The 13646-nt window shown below is 35.3% G+C and overlaps 1 protein-coding gene across 5 annotated transcripts in view; it reads right to left on the reverse strand.

The window, feature by feature from the left end:
- Positions 1 to 13646, reverse strand: part of CNTN4 (contactin 4) — an 891804-nt gene that overhangs the window by 647287 nt on the left and 230871 nt on the right. For all 5 annotated transcript variants that reach the window (XM_058563517.1, XM_058563546.1, XM_058563510.1 and 2 more), the window contains exon 2: positions 4130 to 4180. The gene's annotated coding sequence lies outside the window, so the exon portion shown is untranslated. The remainder of the gene's footprint in view (positions 1 to 4129; positions 4181 to 13646) is intronic.

Here is a 13646-nt window from a genome sequence, read left to right on the forward strand (position 1 = left end):
CTATTAGTACCCTTACTTCATAGTTTGAGGAATTTGAGGCTTAGATAGGTAGTAATTGAACCATTTAAAATATGAAGCCATTTTTGTCTGACCCCATCACTTACAGTCTTTGTATTGAACCATGAATCCTTATGATTAGAAATCTTACTTGGCCTTTGGCCTTAAAGGACACGTCAGGACTTTTAGGAAGACAGTGTGTATTGAATGACAGCCCAAGAAGTATGCTTGCTTTGTTACCTTCCCGGTCACCATATCTGAAGGAGAAATTTTGTCTTCCTAAAGCAAGCATTCCCTAATCTATTACTTTATTGAGATATAATTCACATATCATAAAATTCACTATTCACTGTACAATTCAACCATTTTTAGTATATACACAAGGTTGCACAACTATCACCAGTAACTAATTTCAGAAATATAGTTATCACATTCCCCCCTAAAAAAATCTGTGCCCATTAGCAGTCATTCAACATTCTCCTCTCCCCTTAGTTCCTACAAACCACTAATATACTTTGTGTCTATAGTTTTAGTTATTCTGAATGTTCATATAAATGGAATTACACAATATATGGCCTTTTGCATCTGGCTTCTTTTACTTATCATATTTTCAAGGTGCATCCATGTTGTAGCATGTATCAGTACTTAATTTTCCTAATCTATTTCAATTGATTAATATCACCTAACAAAAATGAAAATTATTTGTGCCAATCCAGAGAAAAAGAATGTAACTATCTTATTCCATTTTCTCTATGTGTGTAGGTGAGACTAAATTTTATGATATTAACAAAGCAACTTTATATGATGCAAGCCCATGAATAATATCACATTCTCCATTTTACAGATGGGAAAAAAGAGGCTCAGAGAGCTTAGTTTATTTGTTCAAACATTAGAGCAGATATTTAAGCAAAGGGCTCTGAATACAAAGCCAAAACTATTTTCACTTGGTTGATGGATATATGACAGGAACAGCTAAATGGCCCATTCAGCCACTGAACCTATGATCTCTGGTTCACCAGAGACAGACTCTTAAAAGCCGAGCTAAGCTTCCACATTCCATCAGTTCAGATGTCTTTGTGCAGCTGAGGATATTGAACTCAAAGGCCTGTCGGGGCCCTCTAGGTAGCAAATGATGCAGCATGATGAACTGGAGAAGGTAGAGGAAGGCAGCTGCTGCTCACGTAAGCCCTCTTGTCATCTAGGAATGCAAGTTCGAGGTAGAAAGATATTTTGATTTCTTCTAAGAGAATCTAGAAATCACCATTGTATGTGAAATTGAATTTTTAAGTGTTGGCAAAAAAATTATCTTTTTGAAATTAAAAGGAAAAAAAAGAACAAATGTGTGAACCAAAATAACTCTTGTTTTGGGCTGTTCTGATCCAGAGGCTACCATTTTTAGAAGCTGTGCTGGAAGACAAAAGGTCAGGGCACCTGAGGGCACTCCTTAGGTAGGGCCAAAGGAGGATGATGAAAATTTAAGGGAACTTGACCTCCTGCCTTTCAGTCTTAATTCTGAAAACGTCCAACAATTTAAACTTTTAAAGACAGAGGTATTGGAACAGGAAAGATGTCATTAAATCCTTCATTCTTTCCATGGATACTTACTGAGGACATCCTTTGTGCATATCCTGCTAGGTTCTAGAAAGACCATGATGCAGAAGAAGGTGCAATCACTGGCTTCATAGAGTCCACAATGGGAGAGGAAGATAATCAAGCAAGCAATTACACTACCATGTGATTGTCATGTTCTTTACATTGATGTTGGCACCAGAGGGAAGCCTAACCCGGACAAGAGAAACCAGAGAAGACTTCCTACAGGAAGTGAGTTTTCATTTAGTGATGAAATGAGTTGATTAAATAAAGATGGGAGAAGCGGGCAGCGGAAGGAGAACAGAACGTTCATGGAGAGAGGAAGAGATGAGCAAAAGCAAAAGAAAATATGGCATATCTAAACAATTTTAAAAAATTCAGGCTGGGGGCCGGCCCCGTGGTGTGGCGGTCAGGTGCGCGTGCTTCACTGCTAGCAGCCCGGGTTCAGATCCCGGGTGCGCACTGACACACTGCTTGTCAGGCCATGCTGTGGCAGCGTCCCACATAAAGTGGAGGAAGATGGGCATGGATGTTAGCTCAGGGCTGGTCTTCCTCAGCAAAAAGAGGAGGATGGCACGGATGTTAGCTCAGGGCTGATTTTCCTCACGAAAAAAAAAAAAATTCAGGCTGGTAGAACCTATTTTGGAAGGTGAGGGACAGAGGAAAGAAATGAAGACAGAGAGGTAAGCAAGGGCCAAAATAATGTAGAACTTTCTAAAGCCATGTCAAATAGCTGGAATTGATCAAAGGAAAATAGAGAACAATGAAAGATCTATAGGTGGTTGTGGTAATCTGCTTAGATTTAGGAGGTGATTTAGGAAGATCACTCCTACTGCCTTGTGTGGGATGGACTTTAGGTAGACAAGTCTGAGGAGGTAAAGAAAGAAAAGAAGTTAATAGCAAGTTTGAGAACACTCAGAATATCTTGGAATAATGCTACCACCATGAGAAGAAGCCTGGTTCCTGCTGGAGGGTTAGAGACCGCATGCAGCAGAGGCTCCCCCTAACTAACCTACAAGCTGACTCCAGACACATGAACACACCCAGTCAAGACTGGGGGTGTCTGTTCCACACCAGGAGACCCAAGCAGCTGACCCAACAAACTCATGAGAAATAATAAATGGTTATTGTATTTAGCCCCTGAATTTCAGAGTGCTTTGCTACAGAGTTACTTAATCGGTAAAAAATACCTTACTCAATCTTGGATTATAAAAAACATCTAAGAAATCAAGTGAAATAAAATTTTTCCTAAATATTTTTTTAATTAAGTATGTTAAAAATGATCTTCCCTGAGATTCAAAATCACACACTTATATTGATACAGTGTCACCAATCTGTGTACTGAATAACTAAATATTTAATTTTATGTTGCTTGGGAGATAAATTGGCCATCAAGAGATAATTATTGCATCTCTTAAAATCACTCAGCATTTTATTTTGTGTGTACCAGTGGAATGAGCCCTTCCTCCATGTTAGTATTTTTCCCCATGAATGCCTAGTTAACTGTAGTTAACTTTAACATCACTCATATCCCTTTTAAAGGGATAGCTACTGTTATGTCCCTCAAAAAGTCCCAAAAAGTGCTAATCCCCAGAACCCGTGAATGTGACCTTATTTGGAAAAAGGGTCTTTGCAGCTGTAATCAAGTTAAAATGACATTTTATTGGATTAGGGCCTACCTTAATCCAATAGGGCCCTAATCCAATGACTAGAGTCCTTACAGGAGGGAAATCTGGTCACAGATACACAGAGGAGAAGGTCATGTGAAGACAGAGAGAGATTTGAGCGATGCAACTACAAGCCAAGGAACACCAACAATTGTTGGCATCTACCAAAAGTTAGAAGAAGCAAAGAAGGATTCCTCCCCTACAGCCTTCAGAGAAAGCAGTCCTGCCTACACTGATTTAAGACTTCTAACCTACAGAACTGTGAGAGAATAAATTTCTGTTGTTTTAAGCCACCCAGTTCATGGTACTTTGTTTCAGCAGCCTTAGGAAACTAAAACAGATACCAATTTTACTTTTTTATTTTTTAGATCTGTATCTTTTTTTAAGGAACAAATTTGCATGCATTGTAGACAGTAAGTTACATTGCTCATGTTATATCCTTAAAAGCCTTCAACTTTAAGATCTGAATATTTGTAGGATCTAGTTAACTTAACACTTCTGTAGCTTTGACTGATAAAACATCCTCTCCCATAAAACCATTTGGCGAAAGTGCAACAACCTTCACTTTATGCCCAATTCTCTTTCCATTATGCCAAATTCTGAAGTTTTTGAATTACCAAATTAACATGAACCACAGAAAATCTACCTCAAGTATCTTCTCCAGAGAAAATTGGGAAAGGTCTCAATTTCCTATTTTCAAGTCTTAATTTATATGACTTCACTATCTTCGTTAAATTCAACCTTCAGAAAAATATCAAAAATAATCTCATGGTATCACTCTGTAAGGAAAGGTTCTCAATGTTTCCACAGAAATTAAGGACGTTAATCAAAGGTAAAGTACGTGTAAGGAAATTCTTCCCTTCTGGGAAGCTTACCTTTTAGGGCAGTTCTTGGGGCCACATACTGTCACTATATGTCAATGATTCCTAGAATAAAAAACAAAAATATGAAAATAAATACATTTTTCAAGTATAAATACATTTTTCAAGTATAAATAGGCTTACATGTAGCTGATGCTTAACTGTTCCCATCGTAAACTTAAATTAGAAGGAAATGAAAATTAAGTACAGTTGGTATGGATTTCCAGCTTGACAGAATTACCTAGACTAAGAGCCAGGATGCTAGGTTCCTTTCTCTGCTTTGCTTCTCACTAGCTGTGTGACTGCTGACAAATCAACTCACCACTCTATCCTTTCCTTGTTAGTATAATGGCTCTAGGAGCCTGTGACATTTTGTGGTATTCAGATTCAGTGAAAGAGACAATTTCCTAAGAAAGTATATTACACAGGGTTTTAAAATAATAAAAAGGTGAGCAATGAATTAGGAGACATCTGTGGATTTTGCTAGATATATGACTACGAAAAATGAGGGTAACAATAACAAAAACAAAACAAAAAACTCTTCCATAAATATGGTATTATATCTTTTCTTAAAGCTACCAAGTTAAACTTTAATTGCAAAATAATTTTGTACCTGAGAGTATTTTTCCCTGAAACAATAGTTTTTCCTCTAAGGAAAATATATACACGATATTACTAAGAATAAATGTATATATTCATACCTTCATGTTTCTGTATATGTGTATATCCTCTAAGTTTCTACTGTAGATAACATTACTTCTGAGTAAAATAACTGTCTTGTAATTTTTTTATAATTAAAAATATCATTTTACATAGATATATATGATTGATCATTCAGAAATATCTTCGATTATACATGTCTAGTCTAATTTATATTTAAATATAGCATAATTAATTGGGACAGAAATATTATATTTTCTTGATTAACCATAAATGCATTATCACTTCTTAAATTTATGCTATCCTATGCTGGGTAGCATAATAATTCATCACTATATTAAGTACCCAACCACCTTTACTTTTAGGTTAGTATCAATAACGTCCAGAAAGTAAGGACCGAGCATGTGTTTCTTTATATTGTTAATATATTCAGAAATGTAATTTATCTTTTTTCTCTGTCTTTTCTTACGTATTCCCCTAAAACAAAGTTTTTATTATGACACATGTTAGGGTTTCCTATAAAACAGAAAAAAATCCTATACTCAAGTTAACAATGAATCATAAATATATCACCATTTGTTGTATTTTAATATGGTTGGTTACCAGCTGTATGTACACGAGTTAGCTACAAGAGTTCAGCATGTACCTCAAAGCCTGACTTTATTTTTCTCACACTAAGGATACCCACTGATAAGAAACTAAAGTTCTATTTACAGCTATTGGTACCATTTGCAACCCCAGCTTACATATCAATAACAACAGTTAAAATGATAATAATCCTAAAAAAAAAAGGTCAACTTTTCATTCTTCCTTTTCAAGTATTACTAGAAACTCAGAACTTGGTATGTATCTTTTTTTCTTCTTCACAGAATGAAAGTGAAGATTATATTTATCCAATGAAATGATAGAGACTTGAAATGAAATCTTAGGCTCTAACTTTATTCATTAAATAATAATGTTCCTCTTGTTTAAAAACACAGGCTTTGGGACAACTGCCTAGGATGGGATATTCAATTATTGACTAGCTTTGTGATCTTGAGCAATTCATTAACTGATATAAGCCTCAATTTCACCTATAATGTGAGGACAGTAACATTCAGCCTCAACGAAGAACTGAAAATTAAATAACATAATGTAATTTAGGTATTTGTATACTACTTGGCATATGGTATGAAACTAGTAACATTATAGTAACATTGGGAAGAGATTCTTATACATTATGCATAGTCTCATGAAGGATGACTGTACACACAAAAAGCAAAGTCAGCACCCAGATAACGCATACTCCCAAATATTTGCCAATTGTCTAAAACATTTAGTACAAGATTCACCCATTTGATTTTTGGAATTGCTTCCAGAGGCAACTCTGGCCAAAAGAACTTAACTGTTGGATGGGCTGACATCATGAATGCATTTATCAGATTAGTCAGCTGCCATGGAGCAAACAACAATGCCAAAGAGAATGGAAAGCAGGATAGAAGGGCTGGAAAAGTAAGGAGGAATATCTGGGACTGATCCTGAGAAGGCCTCCGAATCAACATCTGCTTCTTAAAGAACTTGCCCTACCCATAGTTCCTGAAAAGGAAAGCCTATGTACTACTACGTGATTTAACCGAATTGGCTACAGCTATTGAACCACTGATGAACACTTGACCCACATTTGGCCAATAATATTCTCTCTCTTAGAAATGTAGAATTACCACACTGAAAGTTCCAGGCATATAAAGGTGGAATTATTGTCAAAGAAGTCAGTCTGTTGAGAGAATCAGCGAATGAAACAGAGATTCTGAGAAAACCAGAACTGAGATAACATACACCCTTACTCCTGATTCCCATGAGAAATGAGGGACGGAAAATAAGATAAAGAGGGTGAGAAGAAGCCACATCTCCTGACTTTTCAAATTAAGTTCCCATGAGGTGAAGTTTTACCTACTTTTTGTTCTTAGATGGCTATCATTTTGCCTTGCATACAATTTCAATAGCCCTTCCTTTTATGTGAGCTAGTGTGGGTTTCTGTACCTTGCAACTAAATGGTTGCTGGTTAAGAAATGAGCGCACTGAAGGCAAGCTTTCTGTGGGTAATGTGAATCACAGCTATGTGCCTATAGAAACTGAGGGAGACATCTGGGTGAATAATAAACAGAAACAAAAAAAAAAAATCACCTCACCATACTCCCTATATGGAGAGAAAATCTCTCCACATACAAATTTTCCTGGCTCCTGAATATGAATCATAGTCAGCTGTTCCTTTACTATTATAGACCAATGGTTTTTATATTTGAATTTATTCATTTTTGCAAAAAATATTTACTGGAAAAAAAAAAACAGAACAAAGCCCCTAACTTCATGGGGTTTGCTGTCAAAATAAAACTACTACTCTACTCTGCCACTGTTCCCCAAACAAACAAAAATCATCAAAATAAATGTAAAAGAGTAATAGACTACTATTTTTGAAATAATCCTTTTAACAAAACCATAGCATTTGAGGATCATAATGGATCTTGTGCTCCTGTTACATTCAGCATATGTTTCTCAGATGACACTAATCGCAATATGTGTACACCCCCCCACATATACAAATAAAAGTCTTTTATTGTGGGAAAATACACATCTATCTTATCTTGTCTTATTCTTCAGTTTGAAGCTGCAGTGCCTAGTACAACCTGGTCTAAAACAGGTGCCCCTTAAATGTGTGCTGACTGAATGAATAGCTCCAATTTACAATCTAAGTTAAAGAAAGGGATATGCGTTAAAAATAAGTTCCATTTCGACAGTGTATTTTCATGACTACTCTTAAAAGGAAATTTCTCATGATACCTAGGTTGATATTGAGAAGTTCTTTATTTTACAATCAGCAATTGTTTATTCATTTCTCATCGGAAAAAAAGTTAAATAGCCATATTCTTATCACAGGAAAAATTGATTTAGTTAAAACTTTCCTATCAACAAAATGAAAAGACAACCTATGGAATGGGAAAAAAATATCTGAAAATCACATATCTGATAAGGAGTTAATATCTAAAATTTATAAAGAACTCATACAACTCAATAGCAAAAAACCAAATAATCCAATTTAAAAAGGGCAAACGACTTGATTAGACATTTTTCCATAGAAAATATACAAATGGCCAACACGTACACGAAAAGGTGCTCAATATCACTAATTATTAGGGAAATGTAAATCAAAACCACAATGAGATATCACCCTATGCCTGTAAGAATGGCTATCATCAAAAAGACAAGAGATAACAAATGCTGATGAGGATGTGGAGAAAAGGGAACCCTTGTGCCCTGCTGATAGGACTGTAAATTGGTACAGCCACTATGGAAAACAGTATGAAGATCCTCAAAAAATTAAAAATAGAACTACCATATGATCCAGCAATTCTACTTCTAGGAATATATCCAAAGAAAATGAAAACACTATGTTGAAGAGATATCTGCACCCCCATGTTCATTGAAGCATTATTTATAATAGCCAAGACATGGATACAACCTAAGTGTGCATCAAGAGATGAATGGATAAAGAAGTTGTGGTATATATTATAATATATATATATGTAGTATATATATATATATATGTAGTGTATATATATGTATATAATGGAATATTATTCAGCCATAAAAAGAAGGAAGTCCTGTCAATTATATCTCAATAAAGCTAGAAAAAAAAGAAAGAAAGAAGTCCTGCCATTTGGAACAACATGGATGGACCTTGAGAGCATTATGCTAAGTGAAATAAGTCAGACAGAGAAAGACAAATACTATATCATTTCACTTATATGTAGAATCTAAAAAGAAAAAAAACCCCAAACTCATAGAAAAAGAGATCATATTTGCGGTTACCAGGGGCAGGGGAGGGGGGTGGGGGGAATTGGATGAAATTGGTCAAAAGATACAAACTTCCAATTATAAGATAAGTACTGGGGATATAATGTACAACATGATGACTATAGTTAACATTGCTATATGTTACATTTGAAACTAGCTAAGAGAGTAAATCCTAAAAGTTCTCATCACATGGGAAAAACGTTTTTTTTTCTTTTTTTTCTATCTATAGGAGATGATAGATGTTAACTAAACTTATTGTGGTAATCATTTCAAAATATATGTAAGTCTTATATTACACAGTGCTGTATGTCAGTGATACCTCAATAAAACTGAGAAAAATAAAGAAACAAAAACTTCCCATCTCAGATGTGCCAGCACATGCAGAGATAAACCAGGTAGATAAACACCCAATTCCATTCCCTGAAAGAGGGTAAAAACACAAGAATTATTCTTGGTCACTTTTCTGCTGCTTTATGCAGGGAAAGAAACTATGCATCTATTATAGTCAATTATATAATAGCCTCTCCCTGGACAAGAAGACAAGGAAAGGCTTTCATTTCACTCATCTTCTTTAAGTTCAGCTTCCTTATGCATAAAATGAACATAATAATTGTGTTTTTACCTTATGCTGTTTTTGTGAGGACAGAATGAGACAATCCACGTAAAGAACAGTGCGCAGCTCATAATATGCACAAAAGAATTATTTTAAAAATCATTAAAAATTTATTAAATTTTCCAGTGTTACATCCATATCATTTACATCCTACTGTAATAGTTTTAAGTTATGGTTAAATTTTGGTTATGGCTTTTATTATAAACTCCAAAAAATCACATGTAAGAATAGACAGGAAATTAATACATGAACAAATGAATAAATGGATGAATCTCCCTCTGCTCAGGAAGATTGGGTCTCAGAGTTTTGAACAAATCAGCTGGTGTCAACATAAATGCACTGGCTATCTTACAATACAAAAGAACCAGAAATCCATGAATGACTCATAGCTTCTTGGCTAAAAGCAACTAGGAAGAGGCAGCAGCCTAGGCGAAGGTCAAAAAGGATGATTTCACTCTACAGAACAAAAAGTCCTAATCCAGATCCTTCCCCAATACCTCAGAACTAAAAAGGGTGTTGCTTATTTATTCAGGACAAAACAATCCTTCCCAAGTGACAGGGAAAAGCACGAAAATAACTCTAATGAAAATGTTCAAAAAACAAGATGAACCATCTCTAATTCTTTCTTCTCACAGACATAGGATGCAAGATTAGAAGGAAGAAAATAGTTTCTCTTCACTTAGTGGTCTCTTTTACTTCTACTGGGGTCAGAATATAGCTACCTAATAATAAACATATATATGATCACCGTTAGTTACAAGTCTCCTATAATTGTCCTGAATCCTCTTGTGCATTATGCCTCTAAACAATCCAGTGGATAACACAGGGACTTTGAAGTCAGATATGAATCTAAGCTTTACCACTTACCTGTTACATGAACTCAAGCAAGTTATTTAATCTTTCACAGTTTCAGTTTTCCTCAGTTGTAAAACAGGAACAATATTAACTACCTTGCAAGGTTCTTGTAAAGATAAAATGAGAGAATGTATCAAAACATATGGTCTATAGCAGGTATTTAATAAATGAGACCTATTACTATCATATTATTTGAACATGAAAGCATAGCACAAGGTGAGAGGAAAGAGATGCCATTCAATAACTGTCCATATTATGAAAGGCCATTAGATTTAAGGGGCTTTTCCTTACATGTATCCTATTTTAATTAGGTTATTGATGGCATTTTCTATCACTGAACCAGCAGGTATTTCTCATGGGTGTTTACTTTCTTCATAGGTAGTTAAAACCCAAACCTGAATTTTCTGTGGGAGGTAAAGGTCACATAGACATTAAATTATCCATGTTTATTTCTAGAAATTCCATTAGCTTTGCTTGACATAATTTAGTATTAACATCCAGGTTATTACACTAATACTAAGCAAGAGATTACATTTAAATGCATTTTTCAATGGGAAGTGGGATGCATTTCTAATTGTGTTGTCTAGTTACAAGAAAACAAATGATCATTTGATTCTTTTATCATTATCAAAACAAATAATATCAACCACAAAAATCACTAATGGGTTCCCCCACACACACATTCAACGTAAGTAACAATACAACATGATATATAACAGGCTTTAGAGTTGTTAAAAGATAATCACATCCTTGGGACATTCACTGGGCACAATAAGTGGCACTGCTAGAATATGATTATCTCTCGATAACAAGGGTTCCTGCAGTTTTCACATAGTGAGGAAAAAAGTCATTACCGTAGGGAAAATGTGTATTTATTTTACTGAAACATAAAGCTGACAACTTAAGCTAATGAATAGTGGCTCTGCCTGAGATGACAGTATCACACAGTGTAGGAGGTTTCATATCAAGGTTACACAGGCACCATCACCTTGAAGACTCTGGCTTGAAAAGCCATTTTCTGGAAGACTAATTTCTGGGGTCTTGACTACAAGATAAACAGGACTAGAAGATGCTTAAGAGCCTAGAGATGTATGAATCTATTTAATACAGAGACAGGACTGAGAACAGCAATGGGAATGGCTTATGTAGCTTATCAGTTGTAAGGATAGAAACTTGAGATTCCGAGCTTCACAAGTAGTCCTGATGTAACATAATTAGGGCTGCTCACTTGAGGGGCTAGAGGCAGATGCTCCAGTCTACATGAGGTTGCAGGACAAACAACCAGTGACATGAAAATAGGGAATGGCAGTTTGTGAATTTAGAATTAGGAGAGCAGGAGAAAGAAACAGGCAAGAGTGTTTGGTACTGCTCTCAGGACTGGAAAAATACACAAGACTTGAGCTTTACTTGAGGGTCTTAATCAGCAAGAAAACTCTACTCACCTAAAATTACTCTGAACAGTGGTATTTTCTGATCTCTCTAACTCACAAAAAAATAGACAAAAGTTACTCTTCTTGACTCATTTTTTAATTAAAAAAATGGGTAAATAAAAATCCTCCTCAGAGTTACTGGGAAAATTAAAATGTTGAGTTTGAAAGCACCCTGTAATTATAAAACTCTATATCTGTCAGAATAAATAATAACTACTTTACTGTAATATGCCTGGAACTGTACTTGGCACTGTGGCCCATAAGATAATATTCTTAAAGAATCTAGTCTTAAAATGTGTACAAAGGTATCAATTTTAGGAGCTTACAACAACAAAGAGCCAAAAATTCTACGGCTCTAAATCAGTGATTATCAACCAGAGGCAACTTTCTAACAAAGTCTGGAGACATTTTTGGTCACCATAATTGGGGAAGAGAGGTGGCATCTAGTGGGTAGATGACAGAGATGCTGCTAAACCTCCCACAATGCACTAGACCCTGTTCTAAATATAAGCACTTACTGTTAGCACTTAACTCATAATTTGAATGACTTGCATCACTAGGTGTCCACATCTACAATTCAGTACCGTGAAAAACTACCCCATCTGCCTCTACATCCTAGAAATAGAGATGGAAAATAATTCTCTTCAAAATACTGAAGCTCATATCCAAATGTGGGCTTTTTAGCCCCTTAAATTTCCATTAAGGAAAATTATCAGGTTTGGCTAAATTCAATTCTGTCTTTCCCACTGGGAAACTATAGGGGACATATCAAGTGTTGGCAATTTGCAAAACCAGAGAACGAAACTTTCAAGGGTTCATCATTATCACAAAAAATTGGCACAGTTGTAATGACAACCTGTCACTTTACAGTGCCAAGTCATGTATTATGCCAATGCTTGACATTCCACAACAGCCTAATGTGTCACATTATGTGACATGATATAAAAATATATTGGACACTTAGAATTTGATATTTCCTATAGGTGCATGCTCCTTATCTGAGTTTTACCAATGTATGGGGAAGAAAATACCTACCTTTATGCACAGCAAATGGAAGACAAATGAAATGGAACATAAATCACAAAAAGTAACTACAGAATGATGGAGTCCAAATATTTTCACATGCGTAATTTCATATAACTCTGAGAAGAAATACAGCAGTTCAGAGTACAGAATATAGGTTTCAAAACTCAGATCTACACTTTCTAGCTGAGTGCCCTTCAATAAATAACTTAATCTCTTGGTGCTTTACTTTCCTCACTTATTAAATGAAGGTATTAATCCTATTTGCCTCATAAGGTTGTTATGAGGATCACATAAATTAATCTTTAGAAAAGCAGAGCATATTATCCCATTTTACAGAAGAGGGAACCTAAGTTCTGTGACTTTAAGAGACTTTCTCCAGATATTACTGGTTCCTTTCTTTGAGCTTTTTGTTTGGCATTGCCCTGGTTCTCATAAGCTGCACTAAACTTCATTCCTGGTGATTGCTGTGTGAGTGCTCAACTCATTGAGTGCTTATCAAATACACAGTGCATAACTCTATCCAGTGAGAGACATAATGGAGCATGTATGGTGGGGGGATAAGAGCTGAAGGGCTCAGAATTTGGTCCTTCAAGGCAGAAAATGTGTTCATGCCATAAATGACTTGTATATCATGAAAACCATTGCAAGGACTCTGCATTGAAATTTCAATCCTGAAAAATAGGTGTTATGGGAGTCACAGCTTTTGAAAATGTGGTCATGGGACCTCTGGAGGTATACACTACTATTTTTCTTTTCTGAACATTTTAATTTAAATCTATGTGTATTTATTTTATGCTTCTGTAAATATTTATATTTTCATTTTTATGTTTATTTCCATTTATGGCAAATTTTATTCTATTTATATTATTGATATAAACATTCTTCTTACCCACAATTAGTTAAAAAATCCATTAGCTTTATAAAAAATGTTAAATAGACAATAGTAGAGATGGTATGCAGCTATGTTAAGAAATATGACTGCGGTATGCAAATGTCCAGAATTTGGGGAATACCCATATATGAAAAGAGAAATGCTACGTAAGTAATCAGATCTAAGACCGAGAAAAGGAGGATTTCCAAACACGGTCCCTGCTTTTCACCAAGAACATCCCTTTAT

Source organism: Diceros bicornis, chromosome 2 (assembly GCF_020826845.1).
Source record: "Diceros bicornis minor isolate mBicDic1 chromosome 2, mDicBic1.mat.cur, whole genome shotgun sequence".
NCBI lineage: Eukaryota > Metazoa > Chordata > Mammalia > Perissodactyla > Rhinocerotidae > Diceros > Diceros bicornis.